The sequence below is a fragment of the Elephas maximus genome, chromosome 14 (assembly GCF_024166365.1).
Source record: "Elephas maximus indicus isolate mEleMax1 chromosome 14, mEleMax1 primary haplotype, whole genome shotgun sequence".
In the NCBI taxonomy this organism is placed as follows: Eukaryota; Metazoa; Chordata; class Mammalia; order Proboscidea; family Elephantidae; genus Elephas; species Elephas maximus.
Window position 1 is genome coordinate 19,805,864 of NC_064832.1, and position 17,419 is coordinate 19,823,282.

A 17,419-nucleotide genomic window follows, 5' to 3' on the forward strand; every position below is an offset into this window, starting at 1 on the left:
AAATTTAGAAAAATAGGGGTAAATAATAAAGTAACCACAAAGGAGACGAACTATCCTACACATCAAAATAAAATACGAGAAAAAAATAGAGACTCAGCAGAAACAAAATCAACAACAATGAATACGAGGAAACAACAATATATAATCCACTCAGCACATAAAATTAAGTGGGAAAAAGAAACTGTCAACAACACACAAAAAAAGACATCAAAATGCTAGCACTAAATTCATACCTATTCATAATTATGCTGAATGTAAATGGATTAAAGGCATCAATAAAGAGACTGAGAGTTGCATAATGGATTAAAAAACATGATACATCTATAGGCTGCGAACAAGAGACACCCCTTAGACTTGGAGACACAAACAAACTAAAACTCAAAGGATGGAAAAAAATATATCAAGCAAACAACAATCAAAAAGAACAAGAGTAGTAATATGAATTTCTGACAAAATAGGCTTTAAAGTTATATCCATCATAAAGGATAAGGAAGGACACTATATAATGATTAAAGGGACATCATACCAGTAGGATACAATGATATCAAATATTTATGCAAGATGCATAAAACAAACTCTATCAGCATTGAAAAGTGAGATAGACAGCTCCACAATAATAGTAGGAGACTTCAACACACCACTTTCAGTGAAGGACAGGACATCCAGAAGGAAGCTCAATAGAGACACGGAAGATCTAAATGCCACAATCAACCAACTTCACCTCATAGAAATATACAGAACACTCCACCCAACAGCAACCAATTATACTTTCTTTTCTAGTGCACATGGAACATTCTCCAGAATAGACCACATGTCAGGTCATAAAGTAAGCCTTAGCAGAATCCAAAACACTGAAATATTACAAAGCATCTTCTCTGACCGTAGGCCATAAAAGTGGAAATCAATAACAGGAAAAGCAGGGAAAAGAAATCAAACCCTTGGAAACTGAACAATACCCTGTGCAAAAGAAACTGGATTATAGAAGACATTAAGAATGGAATAAAGAAATTCAAAGAATCCAATGAGAATGAAAACTCTTTTGGGACACAGCAAAAGTGGTGCTCAGAGGCCAAAATATATCAATAAAAGCACACATACAAAAAGAAGAAAGGGCAAAAATCAAAGAATTATCCCTACAACATGAACAAATAGAAAGAGAGCAACAAAAGAAACCCACAGGCACCTGAAGAAAATCAGTAATAAAAATTAGAGCTCAACTAAATGAAATAGAAAACAGAAAAATAATTGAAAGAATTAACAAGACCAAAAGCTGTTTTTTTTAAAAAATCAACAAAATTGATAAACCACTGGACAAACTGACAGAAGAAAAACAAGAGAGGGAGCAAATAACCTGAATAAGAAATGAGACGGGCAATATTACAACAGACCCAACTGAAATTGAAAGAATCATACCACATTACTACGAAAAATGGTACTCTACCAAATTTGAAAACCTAGAAGAAACAGATGAATTCCTAAAATCACACTACCTACCTAAACTAACACAAACAGAGGGAGAAAAACTAAATAGACCCATAACAAAAGAAGAGATTGAAAAGGTAATCAAAAAACTTCTAATAAAAAAAAAAAAAAAAAAAACCCTGGTCCGGGGGGCTTCACCGCTGAGTTCTACCAAACTTTCAGAGAAGAGTCAACACCACTACTACTATAGGTATTTCACAGCAGAGAAAAGGACAGAATACTCCCAAACTCATTCTATGAAGCCACCATATCCCTGATACATAAGCCAGGTAAAGACACGAGAAAAGAAAATTATAGACCTATATCCCTCAGGAATGTAGATGCAAAAATCCTCAACAAAATTCCAGCCAACAGAATTCAACAACGTATCAAAAAAATAATTCACCATGACTAAGTGGGCTTCATACCAGGTACACAGGGATGGTTCAACATTAGAAAAACAATTAATGTAATCCACCACATAAATAAAAGAAAAGACAAGAATCACATAATTTTATCCATTGATGCAGAAAAGGCATTTGACAAAGTTACACACCCATTTATGATAAAAACTCTCAGCAAAGTAGGAATAGAAGGAAAATTCCACAACATAATAAAGGACATTTATACAAAGCCAACAGCCAATGTCACCCTAAATGGAGACAGCCTGAAAGCATTCCCACTGAGATCAGGAACCAGGCAAGGATACCCTTTATCACCACTCTTATTCAACACTGTGCAGGAGGTACTAGCCAGTGCAGTTAGGCTAGATAAAGAAATAAAGGGCATCCAGATTGGAAAGGAAGAAGTAAAATTATCTCTATTTGCAGATGACATGATCTTTTTTTTTTTTTTTTTAATAATTTTTACTGGGCTTTAAGTGAACGTTTACAAATCAAGTCAGTCTGTCACATACAAGCTTATATACACCTTACTCCATACTCCCACTTACTCTCCCCCTAACGAGTCAGCCCGCTCCCTCCTTCCAGTCTCTCCTTTCGTGACGATTTTGCCAGTTTCTAACCCTTTCTACCCTCCCATCTCCCCTCCAGACAGGAGATGCCAACACAGTCTCAAGTGTCCACCTGATACAAGTAGCTCACTCTTCGTCAGCATCTCTCTCTAACCCATTGTCCAGTCCCTTCCATGTCTGAAGAGTTGGCTTTGGGAATGGTTCCTGTCCTGGGCCAACAGAAGGTTTGGGGACCATGACTGCCAGGATTCCTCTAGTCTCAGTCAGACCATTAAGTCTGGTCTTTTTATGAGAATTTGGGGTCTGCATCCCACTGTTCTCCTGCTCCTCAGGGGTTCTCTGTTGTGCTCCCTGTCAGGGCAGTCATCAGTTGTGGCCAGGCACCATTTGGCTCTTCTGGTCTCAGGATGATGTAAGTCTCTGGTTCATGTGGCCCTTTCTATCTCTTGGGCTCATAGTTATCGTGTGACCTTGGTGTTCTTCATTCTCCTTTGATCCAGGTGGGTTGAGACCAATTGCTGCATCTTAGATGGCCACTTGTTACCATTTAAGACCCCAGATGCCACATTTCAAAGTGGAATGCAGAATGTTTTCATAATAGAATTATTCTGCCAATTGACTTAGAAGTCCCCTTAAGCCATAGTCCCCAACCCCCCGCCCTTGCTCCGCTGACCTTTGAAGCATTCTGTTTATCCCAGAAACTTCTTTGCTTTTGGTCCAGTCCAGATGAGCTGACCTCCCATGTATTGAGTATTGTCCTTCCCTTCACCTAAAGTAGTTCTTATCTACTAACTAATCAGTAAATAACCCTCTCCCACCCTCCCTCCCTCCCCCCCTCGTAACCACAAAAGTATGTGTTCTCAGTTTATACTATTTCTCAAGATCTTATAATAGCGGTCTTATACAATATTTGTCCTTTTGCCTCTAATTTCACTCAGCATAATGCCTTCCAGGTTCCTCCATGCTGTGAAATGTTTCACAGATTCCTCACTGTTCTTTAACGATGCGTAGTATTCCATTGTGTGAATATACCACAATTTATTTAACCATTCATCCGTTGATGGACACCTTGGTTGCTTCCAACTTTTTGCTATTGTAAACAGAGCTGCAATAAACATGGGTGTGCATATATCTGTTCGTGTAAAAGCTCTTATTTCTCTAGGGTATATTCCGAGGAGTGGGATTTCTGGGTTGTATGGTAGTTCTATAGATGACATGATCTTATACACAGAAAACTCTAAAGAATCCTCAAGAAAATGACTGAAACTAATAGAAGAGTTCAGCAGAGTATCGGGATACAAGATAAACATACAAAAATCAGTTAGGTTCCTCTACACCAACAAAAAGAACATCGAAGAGGAAATCACCAAATCAATGCCATTTACAGTAGCCCCCAAGAAGATAAAATACGAATAAAACTCACCAGAGATGTAAAAGACTTATACAAAGAAAACTACAGTACACTTCTGTAAGAAGCCAAAAGAGACTTACATAAGTGAAAAAACGTACATTGCTCATGGATAGGAATACTTGACATTATAAAAATGTCTATTCTACCAAAAGCAATTTATACATTTAATGCAATTCCGATACAAATCCCAATGACATTCTTTAATGACGTGGAGAAAGAAATCACCAACTTCATATGGAAGGGAAAGAGGCTCCGGATAAATAAGGCATTACTGAAAAAGAAGAACAAAGTGGGAGGCCTTACTTTACCTGATTTAGGAACCTAATATACTGCCACAGTATTCAAAAGAGCCTGGTACCAGTACAACAACAGATACATAGACCAATGGAACAGAATTGAGAATGCAGACATAAATCCATCCACATATGAGCAGTTGATATTTGACAAAGGCCCCAAAACAGTTAAATGGGGAAAAGACGACCTTTTTAACAAATGGTGTTGGCATAACTGGATATCCATCTGCAAAAAAATGAAACAAGACCCATACCTCACTCCGTGCAGAAAAACGAGCTCAAAATGAATCAGAGACCTAAATATAAAATCAAAAAGGATAAAGATCATGGAAGAAAAAATAAGAACAATGTGAGGAGACCTCATACACGGCATAAACAGTATACAAAACATTATAAAGAATGTAGAAGAAAAACTAGATAACTGGGAGCTCCTAAAAATCAAACACCTATGCTTATCCAAAGACTTCACCAAAAGAGTAAAAAGACTACCAATAGACTGGAAAAAAGTTTTTAGCTATGACATTTCCGATCAGTGCCTGATCTCTAAAATCTACATGATACTGTAAAAACTCAACTACAAAAGACTAATAACCAAATTAAAAAATGGGCAAAGGATATGAATAGACACTTCACTGAAGACATTCAGATAGCTAACAGATACATGAGGAAATGTTCACGATCATTAGCCATTAAAGACATGCAGATCAAAACTACAATGAGATTTCATCTCACTCCAAAACGGCTGGCATTAATCCAAAAAACACAAAATAATAAATGTTGGAGAGGCTGTGGAGAGACTGGAACACTAAAACACTGCTAGTAGGAATGTAAAATGGTACAACCACTTTGGAAATCGATTTGGTGCTTCCTTAAAAAGCTAGAAATTGAACTACCATACGATTCAGCAATACCATTCCTTGGAATATATCCTAGAGAAATAAGAGCCTTTACACAAACAGATATATGCATACCCATGTTTATTATAGCACTGTTTACAATAGCAAAAAGATGGAAGCAACCAAGGTGTCCATCAACAGATGAATGGATAAATAAATTACGGTATATTCACACAACGGAATACTACACATCAATAAAGAACACTGAGGAATCTGTGAAACATTTCATAGCATGGAGGAACCTGAAAGGCATTATGCTGAGTGAAATCAGTCAGTTGCTAAAGGACTAATATTGTATAAGACCACTATTATAAGAACTTGGGAAATAGTGTAAACTGAGAAGAAAACATGCTTTTGTGGTCATGAGAGGGAGGAGGGAGGGAGGGAGGGTCAGAGAGGAGTATTCACTAAGTAGATAGTAGATAAGAGCTACTTTAGGTGAGGGGAAGGACAACACACAATACAGGGGAGGTCAGCACAACTGGACTAAACCAAAAGCAAAGAAGTTTGCTGAATAAACTGAATGCATCGAAGGCCAGTGTAGCAGGGGCAGGGGTTTGGGGACCATGGTTTCAGGGGACATCTAAGTCAATTGGCATAATAAAATCTTAAGAAAACATTCTGCATCCCACTTTGAAGAGTGGCATCTGGGGTCTTAAATGCTAGCAAGCAGCCATCTAAGATGCATCACTTGGTCTCAACCCACCTGGATCAAAGGAGAATGAAGAACACCAAGGACACAAGATAATTATGAGCCCAAGAGACAGAAAAGGCCACTTGGACCAGAGAATACATCATCCTGAGACCAGAAGAAATAGATGGTTCCTGGCTACAACTGATGACTGCCCTGACAGGGAACAAAACAGAGAACCCCTGAGGGAGCAGGAGAGCAGTGGGATGCAGATCCCAAATTCTCATAGAAAGACCAGACTTAATTGTCTGAGACTAGAAGGACCCCGGTGTTCATGGCCTCTAGGCCTTTTGTTGGCCCAGGACAGGAACCATTCCTGAAGCCAACTCTTCAGACATGGATTGGACTGGACAATGGGTTGGAGAGGGATGCTGGTGAGGAGTGAGCTTCTGGGGTCAGGTGGACACCTGAGACTACGTTGGCATCTCCTGCTTGGAGGGGAGATGAGACGGTAGAGGGGGTTAGAAGCTGGCGAAATGGACATGAAAAGAGAGTGGAGGAAGAGCAGGCTGCCTCATTAGGGGGAGAGTAATTGGGAGTATGTAGCAAGGTTTTTTAGCAAGGTGTATATAAGTTTTTGTGTGAGAGACTGACTTGATTTGTAAACTTTCACTTAAAGCACTATAAATATTTTAAAAAAAAAGAATGAAATCATGAACATCAAGAATAAAAACAATTACTACTGATTGTACAGGATTATGAACAATTTGAGGGGAACAATTGTATGCCAACAAACCAGATAACAAAGATGAAATGGATAAATTCCTGGAAGCACACAAACTACTGACTCTGACTCAAGAAGAAATAGAAGGCCAGAAGAGACCTATCACAAGTGAAGACACTAAATTATTTGCCGAAAAACTTTCTAAGAAGGAATGCTCACGCCTAGACAGCTTCATTGGTGAATTCTACTAAACATTTAAAAGAATTAATACAAGAAGTTCTTCACAAATTTTCCCAAACACAGAAGAGGAAGGAACAACTCACAAAACATTGTATGAGATCTGTATTATTCTGATGCCAAAATCAGGGAAACACATCACAAGAAAACTTTCTTACCAACACAGATGCAAAAATCATCAACAAAATACTAGTATACTAGGAAACCAAATCCATCAACATAATGAAACTATTACACACCATGACTTAGTGGCAATTTATCTCAGGAACATAAAGTTGGTTCAACATATGAATATTAATCCATATTTATCCATGTAATGTGCCATATTAATAAAATAAAGAAAAACCACATGTTCATCTCAATAGGCACAGAAAAAGCATATGACAAAATCTAACACCATTTCATTTTAAAAACACTCCACAAACTAGGAATAGGAGGATACTTCCTCAGCCTGATCAAGGGCATATATGTAAACCCACAGCTAACATCATACTTAATGGTGAAAGTGTGGATGCTTTTTTTCCCAAGAACAGGAAGAAGACAAGAATGACTGCTCTTGCCACTTGTATTCAACATTGTGCTGGAGGTTCACTGCCAGGACAACTAAGCAAGAAAAATAAGTGAAAGGCATCTAGACAAGAAAGAAGAAATAAAAAACTACCTCTATTTGCAGATATGATAATATTATACATAGAAATCCCTGTAGGGTTGCTATGAGTCAGAATCGACTCTACAGCAATGGGTTTTTATAGAAAACCCTAATGAACTAAACATTAAAAAAAAAAAAAACTATTAGCGCTAATAAATAAGTTCAGCATAGTTGAAGGATACAAGATCAATATATAAAAACTGCTTGTATATCTATACACACCAATGAACAATCCAAAAAAGGAAATTAGAAAATAATTTTATTTATAATAGCATCTAAAAGAATAAAATACTATGAGTTTGTCAAAGGAACTGCAAGGCTTATCCACTGAAAAATACAAAGTGTCACTGAAAGAAATTATAGAAATGCAAAATAAATTGAATGGCATCCTGTATTCATGAATTGGAAGGCTCAATATTTTTTTTTTCTTGGACCATTAACAGAGTGGGTGAATGGTGATTTCATCCCCACTTCCCCACAATTATTCAGGAACTGGCATCTGGATTGTCTTCTAATTAATGTCAGACCTAGTGAGGGTGATGCTAGAGAAAACAATTTCCTCTCATGGAATGTCTTGTCTTATTGGACAGGCTCAAATGAAAAAAGCACAAAGCCTCAACAAGGTGAAATTAATAATTTAGTAAGAACTGGGCATTTGAGAACTGGAGAATGTCAATGTGATGGTCAACTCAACTATGATTCCCAGTAGTTTGGCCAAACGCTAGACAAGTTGTTTTGTAATGTAATGTAGTGTAGTGTAATGTAATGTAATATAACATCGTAATTTTCCCTAATGCGTTCTAATATAATCAATCTGTTGAAAGGAGTGTTTCCTTAGAGTGTGGTTGTCTTAGGCTGGGTTCTCTAGAGAAGCAAAACCAGTAAAGAGTGTAAATATATATACAGAGAGATTTATATCAAGGAAATGGTTCACACAGTTGTAGAGGCTGGAACGTCCCACCTCTGTGGGTCAGCATAGAGGCATCTCCTGATTCACAAAGCTGCAGGGCTACTGAACCCAAGACCGGCAGGTGAGAGAGCAGGGCTCTTGCTCACAGACTGCAAAGATCTACGAATCCCAAGATTGGCAGGCAAGACTGCAGGTAAGCTAAGGTCCTGAGAACTGGGGTTCAGATGAACAGAAGCCAGCTGCAGGATACAGAGTGAGCAAAAGCCCATGAGTATTGCCAGAATGTCCACTTGTGTTTGATGCAGGCCACATGTCCAAGGAAACTTCTTTCAACTGAATAGCTACTCACTCACAGCAGATGAGGTGGTCACAGTATATCAAATCTCATCATGGAAGTGATCACAACATGATAGACTTAATTAAGCCTATCAATATTATTAGGATGGTAATAATTTCTGTCATGGATTGAATTGTGTCCCCCAAAAATATGTGTCAACTTGGCCATGATTCCCAGTATCCTCCATTTTGTGATGTGTTGTAAATCTTAATCTCTATACGTTAATGAGACAGGATCAGTATGGGATGTGTCCTGAGTCACAGCCTTACAAGAGGATGTGACTCAAGTCACACTCTTACTCAAGTCACACCCTTGCTTGAGTCACACCTTTTATCTTCCAAGAGATAAAAGGAGAGAGAAGTGAACAGAGAGGGAAGGGACCTCACTACCACCAAGAAAGAAGAGCTGAGAACAGAGCCCATCGTTTGGATTCAGGGTCCCTATGCTGAGAATCTCCTAGACCCAGGGGAAGACTGATGCCAAGACACATGGAGATCTCCAAGGAATGCCAGACCCACAGATATTGAAAGGAGACAAACATGTTTCCCCAGAGCTGACAGAGAGAGAAAGCCTTCCCCGAGAGCTGGTGCTCTGAATTCAGACTTCCAGCCTCCTAAACTTTGAAAGAATAAATTTCTGTTTCTTAAAGTCATCCACTTGTGGTATTTCTATCCAAAACAATACCTAAATTGATTCAAAGATACAATGTAATTACTATCAAATTCCAAGCTTCATTTTTATGGAGGGAGCAGGCATGTACAAGCTGTTCCTAAAATTCACATGGAGATGCAAGGAACACAGAATAGCCAAAACAATTTTGCAAAAAGAACAACAAAGATGGAGGACTCAAATCTCCCAATTTCTAAACTTGCTACAACATGACAGTAATCAAGACTGTGGTACTGGCATAATGATGGACACACAGATCAAGTTGAAAGTCCAGATATAAACCTACATGTTTATGGTCAACTGAATTTTAACAAAGGTGCCAAGAAAATTAAATGGGGAAAGAATAGTCTTTTCAAGCAGTGGTGCTGGAACAATTAGATAGCCACATGCAAAAGAATGAAGTTGGAGCCATGTTTTACAACTTACAAAATTTTTTTTTACTGAAAATGGATCAAAGCCCTAAATATAAGAACTAAAATTATCAAATGTGTAGAAGGAATAAAGGTGTAAATCTTTGTGGCTGCGGGTTAGGCATTGGCTTCTTAAATGTGACGCCAAAATCACAAGCACCCAAAGAAAAAAAAATTATTTTCTTTGGACATCATCAAAACTAAAAACTGCTACTTTATGTACAGTAATTAATTATTTTCAGCTAACTTTATATCTTTATCTTTATAGCAGCAAAGATGTCACCTTGAAGACAAAAGTGTGCCTGACCCAAGCCGTGATATTTTCAACCGCATCATAATGCATGCAGAAGCTGGACAATGAATAAGGAAAACCGAAGAAATGATGCCTTTGAATTGTGGTGTTGGCAAAGAATGTTGAATATACCATGGGCTGCTGAACACAAACAAATTTGTCTTGGGAGAAGTACAACCAGGGTACTCCTTAGAAGCAAGGATGGCAACGCTGTGTCTTACATACTTTGGACATGTTCTCAGGAGGGGTCAGTCCCCGGAGAGGGACGTGATGCTTGGTAAAGTATGGGGTCAGCAGAAAAGAGGAAGACCTTCGATGAGATGGACTGACACAGTGGGGGCAACACTGGGCTCAAGCATTAACTATGACTGTAAGGGTGGCTCAGGATTGGGCAGTGTTTCATTCTGTGGTAGATGAGGTCTCTGTGAGTCGGAACCTACTCCACAGCACCTAACAACAACTTTATACCTAACCACGTCGGGGTGCCACAACACTGAGAGGGGAACCTTGGACATGAATCATTGATTCTCAGTGTGTGGTCCCCAGATCAGTTGTCTAAACATCACTTGAGAAACTGTAACAAATGCAATTGTATCAGATTCTACCCCAGACCCACTAAGTCAGGAACTCTGGGGTACAGTCCAGTAATCTCACGTCCCCCAAAATTTGATGACCACTCATCTAGATTCTAGACCAGTTTAAAAAAATAATAATAATAAGTACAAAGTCACAGTGGCAGAGTTAAGGTTGGGAATAGGATATCTTTCTCCTAAGTGCACTTCAGTTAGACAGTCTAGAATTCTGTGTTACATTGTAAAATACTGTTTTAGTAATCACTCAAGTGTATGTCAGTTGAGTGACATAACTCAGCTGATTTGTTATTGTTTTCTTTTTTTTCATACTTAAAAATTTTTTGTTACTGAGAACATTCACAGGAAAACATACACCAATTCAACACTGATTACATTCTTTGAGTTGTGTAACCATTCTCACCCTCCTTTCTGAGTTGTTCCTCTCCTACTAACAAACTTACCACCCCCTAAGTTTACCATCTAATCATTAGAGTTACTGTTGCCAATTAATAGAACACAACACTCAAAGCAGACATTCTTTACTAAAAAAAAAAAAAAAAAAATTCTTTACTAGTTGAGCTAAATTATTGTTTGGTTTTAAAAAGAGTTTAGGGAATATTTTTGGTTGAAGGTTCAAAGATTATCTGAGAGCAACAGTTTCAGGGGTTTGTCCAGCCTCTGTGGCTCCAGAAAGTATGGGTTCCATGAAAATTTTATATTCTGTTCTACATTTCCCCCCTTTTGATCAGAATTCTTCTACAGAATCTTTGATCAAAGTGTTCAATAATGGTATCCAGTTCTTCTGGTCTCATGGCAAAGGAGGCAGTTGTTCTTGGGGGCAATTAGCCACACATTCTATATCCTTCTCCTATTCCTGATTCTCCTTCTTCCTCTGTTGCTCCAAGTGAATGCAGACAAATTGTTGTGCCTTGGATGGCTGCTTGCAAGCTTTTAAGACCCCAGGCACTATACAATGAACTAGAAGGTAGAAGAGATGTGCACATTATTAAGCCAATCAATGGGGATGTACCATGAAACCATGACCCTAAACCTCCAAACCAAGGAACCAAATCCCATGAGGTGTTTGGTTGTACATAAGCAGCTTTAGCAGCTACTCTTTTTTGTTATTGTTGCTTCTATTGTAAATATTTCTATAATACATCTTTTGCCAATTCAAATTTTTACAGTTATAATGTATCGATAGCAATTACATTAATCATCTGTGCAACCCTACCCTGATTCAATATCTTTTTATTCATACAATTAAACATTTCGAATGTCTACATACTTGATAAAATAAAATATAAAATGATTCCGTTGTACTCAATATACCTTTTCTTGCTCCAACACACACCGATATATAGACAATAACCACTACACTATGTTCAGCATTTTAAATATGTCCTTATTCTTAGAAAGAAACACTGAGCATAACTGAACAATATTTACACTTGAATTTATATTCTAGTCTTGCACATACTTGCTGAGACTTTATTCATTCTCAGTGTCCTTGTCCATGAGTGTAAGTATTAAGATTACCCTCATTTACAGATGAGGAAGCAGTGGTTTAAAGGCACTGCATAACTTATCCAAGGAGACACAGTTGAGAAGTGGTAATTCTGAGGTGGAAGTACTAGGAAGTCTGATATCAAGCTTTTAGCCACTATCTGTTACAATTCTAACAGAACCTGTTTCATAGGGCCAGTGTTAGAATTAAATATGCTAAATATGAACCCCTGGTGGCATAGTGGTTAAGAGCTACGGCTGCTAACCAAAAGGTCAGCAGTCTGCATCCACTAGGCGCTCCTTGGAAACCCTATGGGGCAGTTCTACTCTGTCCTTTAGGGTTGCTACGAGTGGCATTCAACTTGATTGCAATGGGTAATATGCAGAAAGATTTCAAATCTTGGTACATAGCATGTGCCCAATAAACGTTAACCACTAGTAGTATTGGTATTACCGTTATTCCTACCAGACCAGTACTGAGAAGGATCTCCAGAGTCTCTGCCAACAGGATGCCTTGATCCTCTACAACTACGCACGTCCCACCTGAAGTCGTCATGCTCCAGATCCTCATCTACTCTGTTCTCCAGACCACTACTACAGGCTCAGGGAATCTTTGTCCCACTGCAAAACAGGTAGAAAGGTCTAGAGCAGAGAGGCCACAAGCTCCTGGCCTCCAAAAGTGTACTCTGAACACATTCTTGCATTACAGTTTAGATGCACATCAATGGTTTTACAATGCAGGAATATCTAGGGTTAAGAGAAAGATTTCAGTGGAAAAGTTATAGTCACCCAACTTAGAAACGAACAGTGAAGTATTATTTAATTTTTTGTACTTTAGATAAAGGTTTACAGAAAAAACTAGTTTCTCATTAAACTATTAGTATACGTATTGTTTGTGGCATTGGTTAACAACCCCACGACATGTCAACACTTTTCCTTCTCGACTTTGGATTCCTTATTACCAGCTTCCCTGTCCCCTCCTGACTTGTAGTCCTTGCCCCTGGGCTGGTATGCCCCTTTAGTCTCACCATTTACTTTATGGGTCTGTCTAATCTTTGGCTGAAGGGTGAACCTCAGCAGTGACTTCCTTACTGAGTTAAAAGGGTCTCTGGGAGCCATACTCTCGGGGTTTCTCCAGTCTCTGTCAGGCCAGTAAGTCTGGTCTTCTTATATGAGTTAGAATTTTGTTCTACATTTGTCTCCAGCTCTGTCCAGGACCATCTTTTGTGATCCCATCAGAGCAGTCAGTGGTGGTAGGTGGGCACCATCTAGTTGTACTGGACTCAGTCCGGTGGAAGCCATGGAATATGTAGTTCATTAGTCCTTTGGACTAATCTTTTCCTAGTGTCTTTAGTTTTCTTCTTTCTCCCTTGCTCCTGAATGGGTGAGACCAGTGGAATATCTTACATGGCTGTTCACAGGCTTTTCAGACCCCAGGCACTATTGACCAAAGTAGAATGTAGAACATTTTCTTCATAAACTATGTTATGCCAATTGAGTTAGATGTTTCCCAAGACCATGGTCCCCACAGCCTTCAGTCCAGCAATTCGGTCCCTCAGGGAGTCTGAATGTGTCTATGGAGTTTCTATGGCCTTGCCTTAGACAAGCTGTGCTGGCTTCTCCAGCACCGTGTACTGTCTTACCCTTCACCAAAGTTACCACTTATCCATTATCTTTAGTGCTTTTCCGTGCCTACCCCTAACCTCCCTCGTAACCATCAAAGATTGTTTCTCTTCGTGTGTAAACTTTTTCATGAGTTTTTATAGTAGTGGTCTCATACAATATTTATCCTTTTGTAATTAACTTATTTCAGCATAATGCTCTCCAGGTCCATCCATGTTCTGAGATACTTTCTAGGTTAATCATTGTTCTTTATCACTGTGTAATGCTCCATTGTGTGTATGTACCATAGTTTAGCCATTCACCTATTGATGCACACCCAGATTGTTTCCATCTTTTTGCTATTGTGAACAATGTTGCAATGAACATGGGTGTGCATATTTCTATTCGTGTAATGGCTACTATTTCTCTAGGACATAGTCCTAGGAGTGGGATTGCTGGATCACATGGGATTTCTATTTCTAGCTTTCTAAAGATGCACCATATCATTTTCCAAAGTAGTTGCACCATTTTGCATTCCCACCAGCAGTGCATAAGAAATCCAATCTCCCTGCAGCCTCTCCAACATTTGTTCTTTTCTGTTTTTTTCATTTGTGCTAGTAATGCTGGGGTGAGATGGTATCTCATTATGGTTTTGATTTATATTTCTGTAATGGCTAGTGATCATGAGAATTTCCTCATGTGTGTTAGCCACTTGAATGTCTTCTTTGGTGAAGTGTCTATTCATTTCCTTTGGCCAGTTTTAATTGGATTATTTGTCTTTTTGCTATAGAGGTGTTGGATTTTCCTCTAGCTTTTAGAGATTAGACCTTTGTCAGATTTGTCACAGCCAAAACCCTTTTCCCAGTCTGTAGGTTCTCTTTTTACTCTTATGGTGAAGTCTTTTGATAAATAAAACTGTTTTAAGTTTTAGAAGATCCCAGTTACCTAGCTTACCTTCTGAGGTTTATGTGTTGTTAGTTATGGTTTGCATCCTGTTAATGTCATGTATTAGGGCCTCTGGTGTTGATCCTTTTTTTTTTCTTCTGTGATAGTTTTCTTCTTTATAGTTTTTGGTTTTATATTTAGGTCTTTAAGACATTTTGAATCAATTTTTGTGTATGGTGTGAAGTATGGGCCCTGTTTCATTTTTTTGCAGGTGGACATCCAGTTTTGCCAGCACTATTTGTTAAAAAGACTGTCTTTTCCCCCATTTGATGGACTTTGGGCCTTTGTCGGAGATCACGTGACCATAGGTGAATGGATTTACATCTGGGTTCTCAATTTTGTCCCACTGGTCAATGTATCTGTCATTGTACCAGCACGAAGCTGTTTTGACTACCTTAGCTGTATAGTAGGTTCTGAGGTCAGGTAGTGTGGCTACTCCTACTTTCCTCTTCTCCTTCAATAGTGCTTTACTTATCCATTGCTTCTTCCCTTTCCATATAAAGTTAATGATTAGTTTTTTCATCTCTTTAAAGAATGCTGATGGTATTTGGAACAGGATTGCACTGTATTTGTAGATTGCTTTGGGTAGAATTGACATTTTCAGAATGTCGTCTAACTATCCATGAGCATGGTATGTTTTTCCATTTACGTGGATCTCTTTTGGTTTCTTGCAGTAGTGTTTTGTGGTTTTCTTTGTATAGGCTGTTTACATCCCTGTTACATTTATTCCTAAGTATTTTATTTTGGGGGGGAATTATTCCTAAGTATTTTAGATTTATTCCTAAGTATTTTATTTTGGGGAGAGAAGGCTATTATAAATGGTATTGTTTCCTGATTTCCTTTTTGTCTTTCTTCTTATTGATGTATAGGAATCTGATTTTTGTATGTTTATCTCTCATTCTGCTTCTCTGCTGAATATATTAGTTCCAGCAGTTTTCTCATGGAGTCTTTTGGGTTTTCTGTGTATAGTATCATATCATTTGCAAATATGAACAGTTTTACTTCTTCATTACCAATTTGGATGCCCGTTATTTCTTTTTCTTGCCTTATTGCTCTAGCTAGGACTTCCAGCACAATGTTAAATAGGAGTGGTGATATAGGGCATCCTTGTCTTGTTCCTCTTCTCAGGAGGAGTGGTTTCAGCCTCTCTCCATTAAGAATGATGTTGCCTGATGGTTTTGTATAGATACCCTTTATTATGTTAAGGAATTTCCATTCTATGCTTATTTTATTGACAGTTTTTATCAGGAATGGATGGTGGACTTTGTCAAATGCCTTTTCTGCATCTATTGAGATGATCATGTAATTTTTTTCTTCTTTTTTATTTATGTGGTGGATTACATTGATTGATTTTCTAATGATGAACCATCTTTGCATACCTCGTACAAATCCCACTTGGTCATGGTGTATTATTTTTTTTGATATGATGTTGAATTCTATTGGCTAGAATTTTGTTGAGAATTTTTGCATCTATATTATGAGAGAAATTGGTCTGTAATTTTCTTTCTTTTTTTTTGTGGTGTCTTTGCCTGGTTTTGATATCACGGTTATGCTGGCTTCATAGAATGAATTCAGAAGTATTGTTTCCTTTTCTATGTTCTGAAATAGTTTGATTAGTACTGATGTAAAGCTCTTCTCTGAATGTTGAATTCTCCAGTGAAGCCATCTGAGCCCAAACTCTGTTGGGAGTTTTGTTGTTGTTGTTGTTATCTTTCAATCTCTCCTCTTGTTATGTGTGTGTCCTGGATTTTCAACATCATTTTGTGTTAGTTTGGGTTGGTAGTGTGTTTCTAGAAATTTGCCCATTTCTTCTAAAAAAAAAAAAATTTGTTGGAGTATTGTTTTTCATGGTACTCTGTTATGATCCTTTCTATTTCAGCTGTGTCTGTTGTAATGTTGTAAACCTCTCCTGTTTTTCTTTTGTCAATTTGGCAAGTGGTTTGCCAATTTTGTTGAGTCTTCAAAGAACCAACTTTTGGTTTTGTTAACTCATTCTATTGTTTTTCTATTCTCTATTTCTGATTTTCATTATATCCTTTCTTCTGGTGGCTGTGGGCTTCTTTTGCTGTTCCGTTTCTATTTGTTTGAGTTGTGTAGCTAATGTTTTTTGTCCCTTTTTTTTTTGATGTGTCTATCTGTTGCTATAAATTGACCTCTTATTACTGCCTTTGCTATGTCCCAAAGGTTTTGGTATGATGTGCTTTCAATTTTTTTAATTCTAGGAATTTTTTATTCCACCTTTGATTTCTTCTATTAACTAGTGGTTTTTCAGTAATGTGTTATTCAGTTTCCACATAATTGATTTTTTTCCTTGTTCTTCTGTTGTTAATTTCTGCTTTGTTAGTATTATCAGAGAAGATGCTTTATCTCAGTGTTTTGGATTTTGTTGTGAGTTGCTTTGTGCCCTAAGATGTGGTCTTTTCTGGAGAACATTCCATGTGCATTGGAAAAGTGTACTCTGTAGCTGTTGGGTAGAGTGTTCTATATATATCTATGAAGTCAAGATGGCTGATTGTGGCCTTTAGACATTCTGTATCTTTGTTGAGTGTCTTTCTAGATACTCTGTCCTTTACTGAGAGCGGTGCGTTGAAGTCTCCTACTATTATTGTGGAATTGTCAATTTCTCTTTTCAGTGCTGTTAGAGTTTGTTTCACGTATTTTGCAGCCCTGTCATTACTTGTGTAGATATTTATTACAGTTATGTCTTCACGATGGATCATCCCTTTAATCATTATATAATGCCCTTCTTTGTGTTTTATGGTGGATTTTGTTTTAAAGCCCATTTTATCTGAGATTAGTTTTGCCACTCCTGGTCTTTTTTGGTAGCTGTTTGATGTATTTTTTTCACTCTTTGATTTTTATTAAATTTGTCTTTGTTTCTAAGGTGTGTATCTTTCAGGC

The 17,419-nt window shown here is 37.9% G+C and overlaps 1 protein-coding gene across 7 annotated transcripts in view; it reads right to left on the reverse strand.

Annotated features, from left to right (window-relative positions):
- The window catches only part of TRPC4 (transient receptor potential cation channel subfamily C member 4), a 385,590-nt gene that overhangs the window by 316,700 nt on the left and 51,471 nt on the right, over nucleotides 1-17,419 (reverse strand). The window contains exon 1 of one of the 7 annotated variants that reach the window (XM_049853357.1): nucleotides 12,426-12,728. The exons of the other annotated variants lie outside the window; for them this stretch is intronic. The gene's annotated coding sequence lies outside the window, so the exon portion shown is untranslated. Of the gene's footprint in view, nucleotides 1-12,425; nucleotides 12,729-17,419 lie in introns of those variants that run through there. 7 annotated transcript variants of the gene reach the window in all.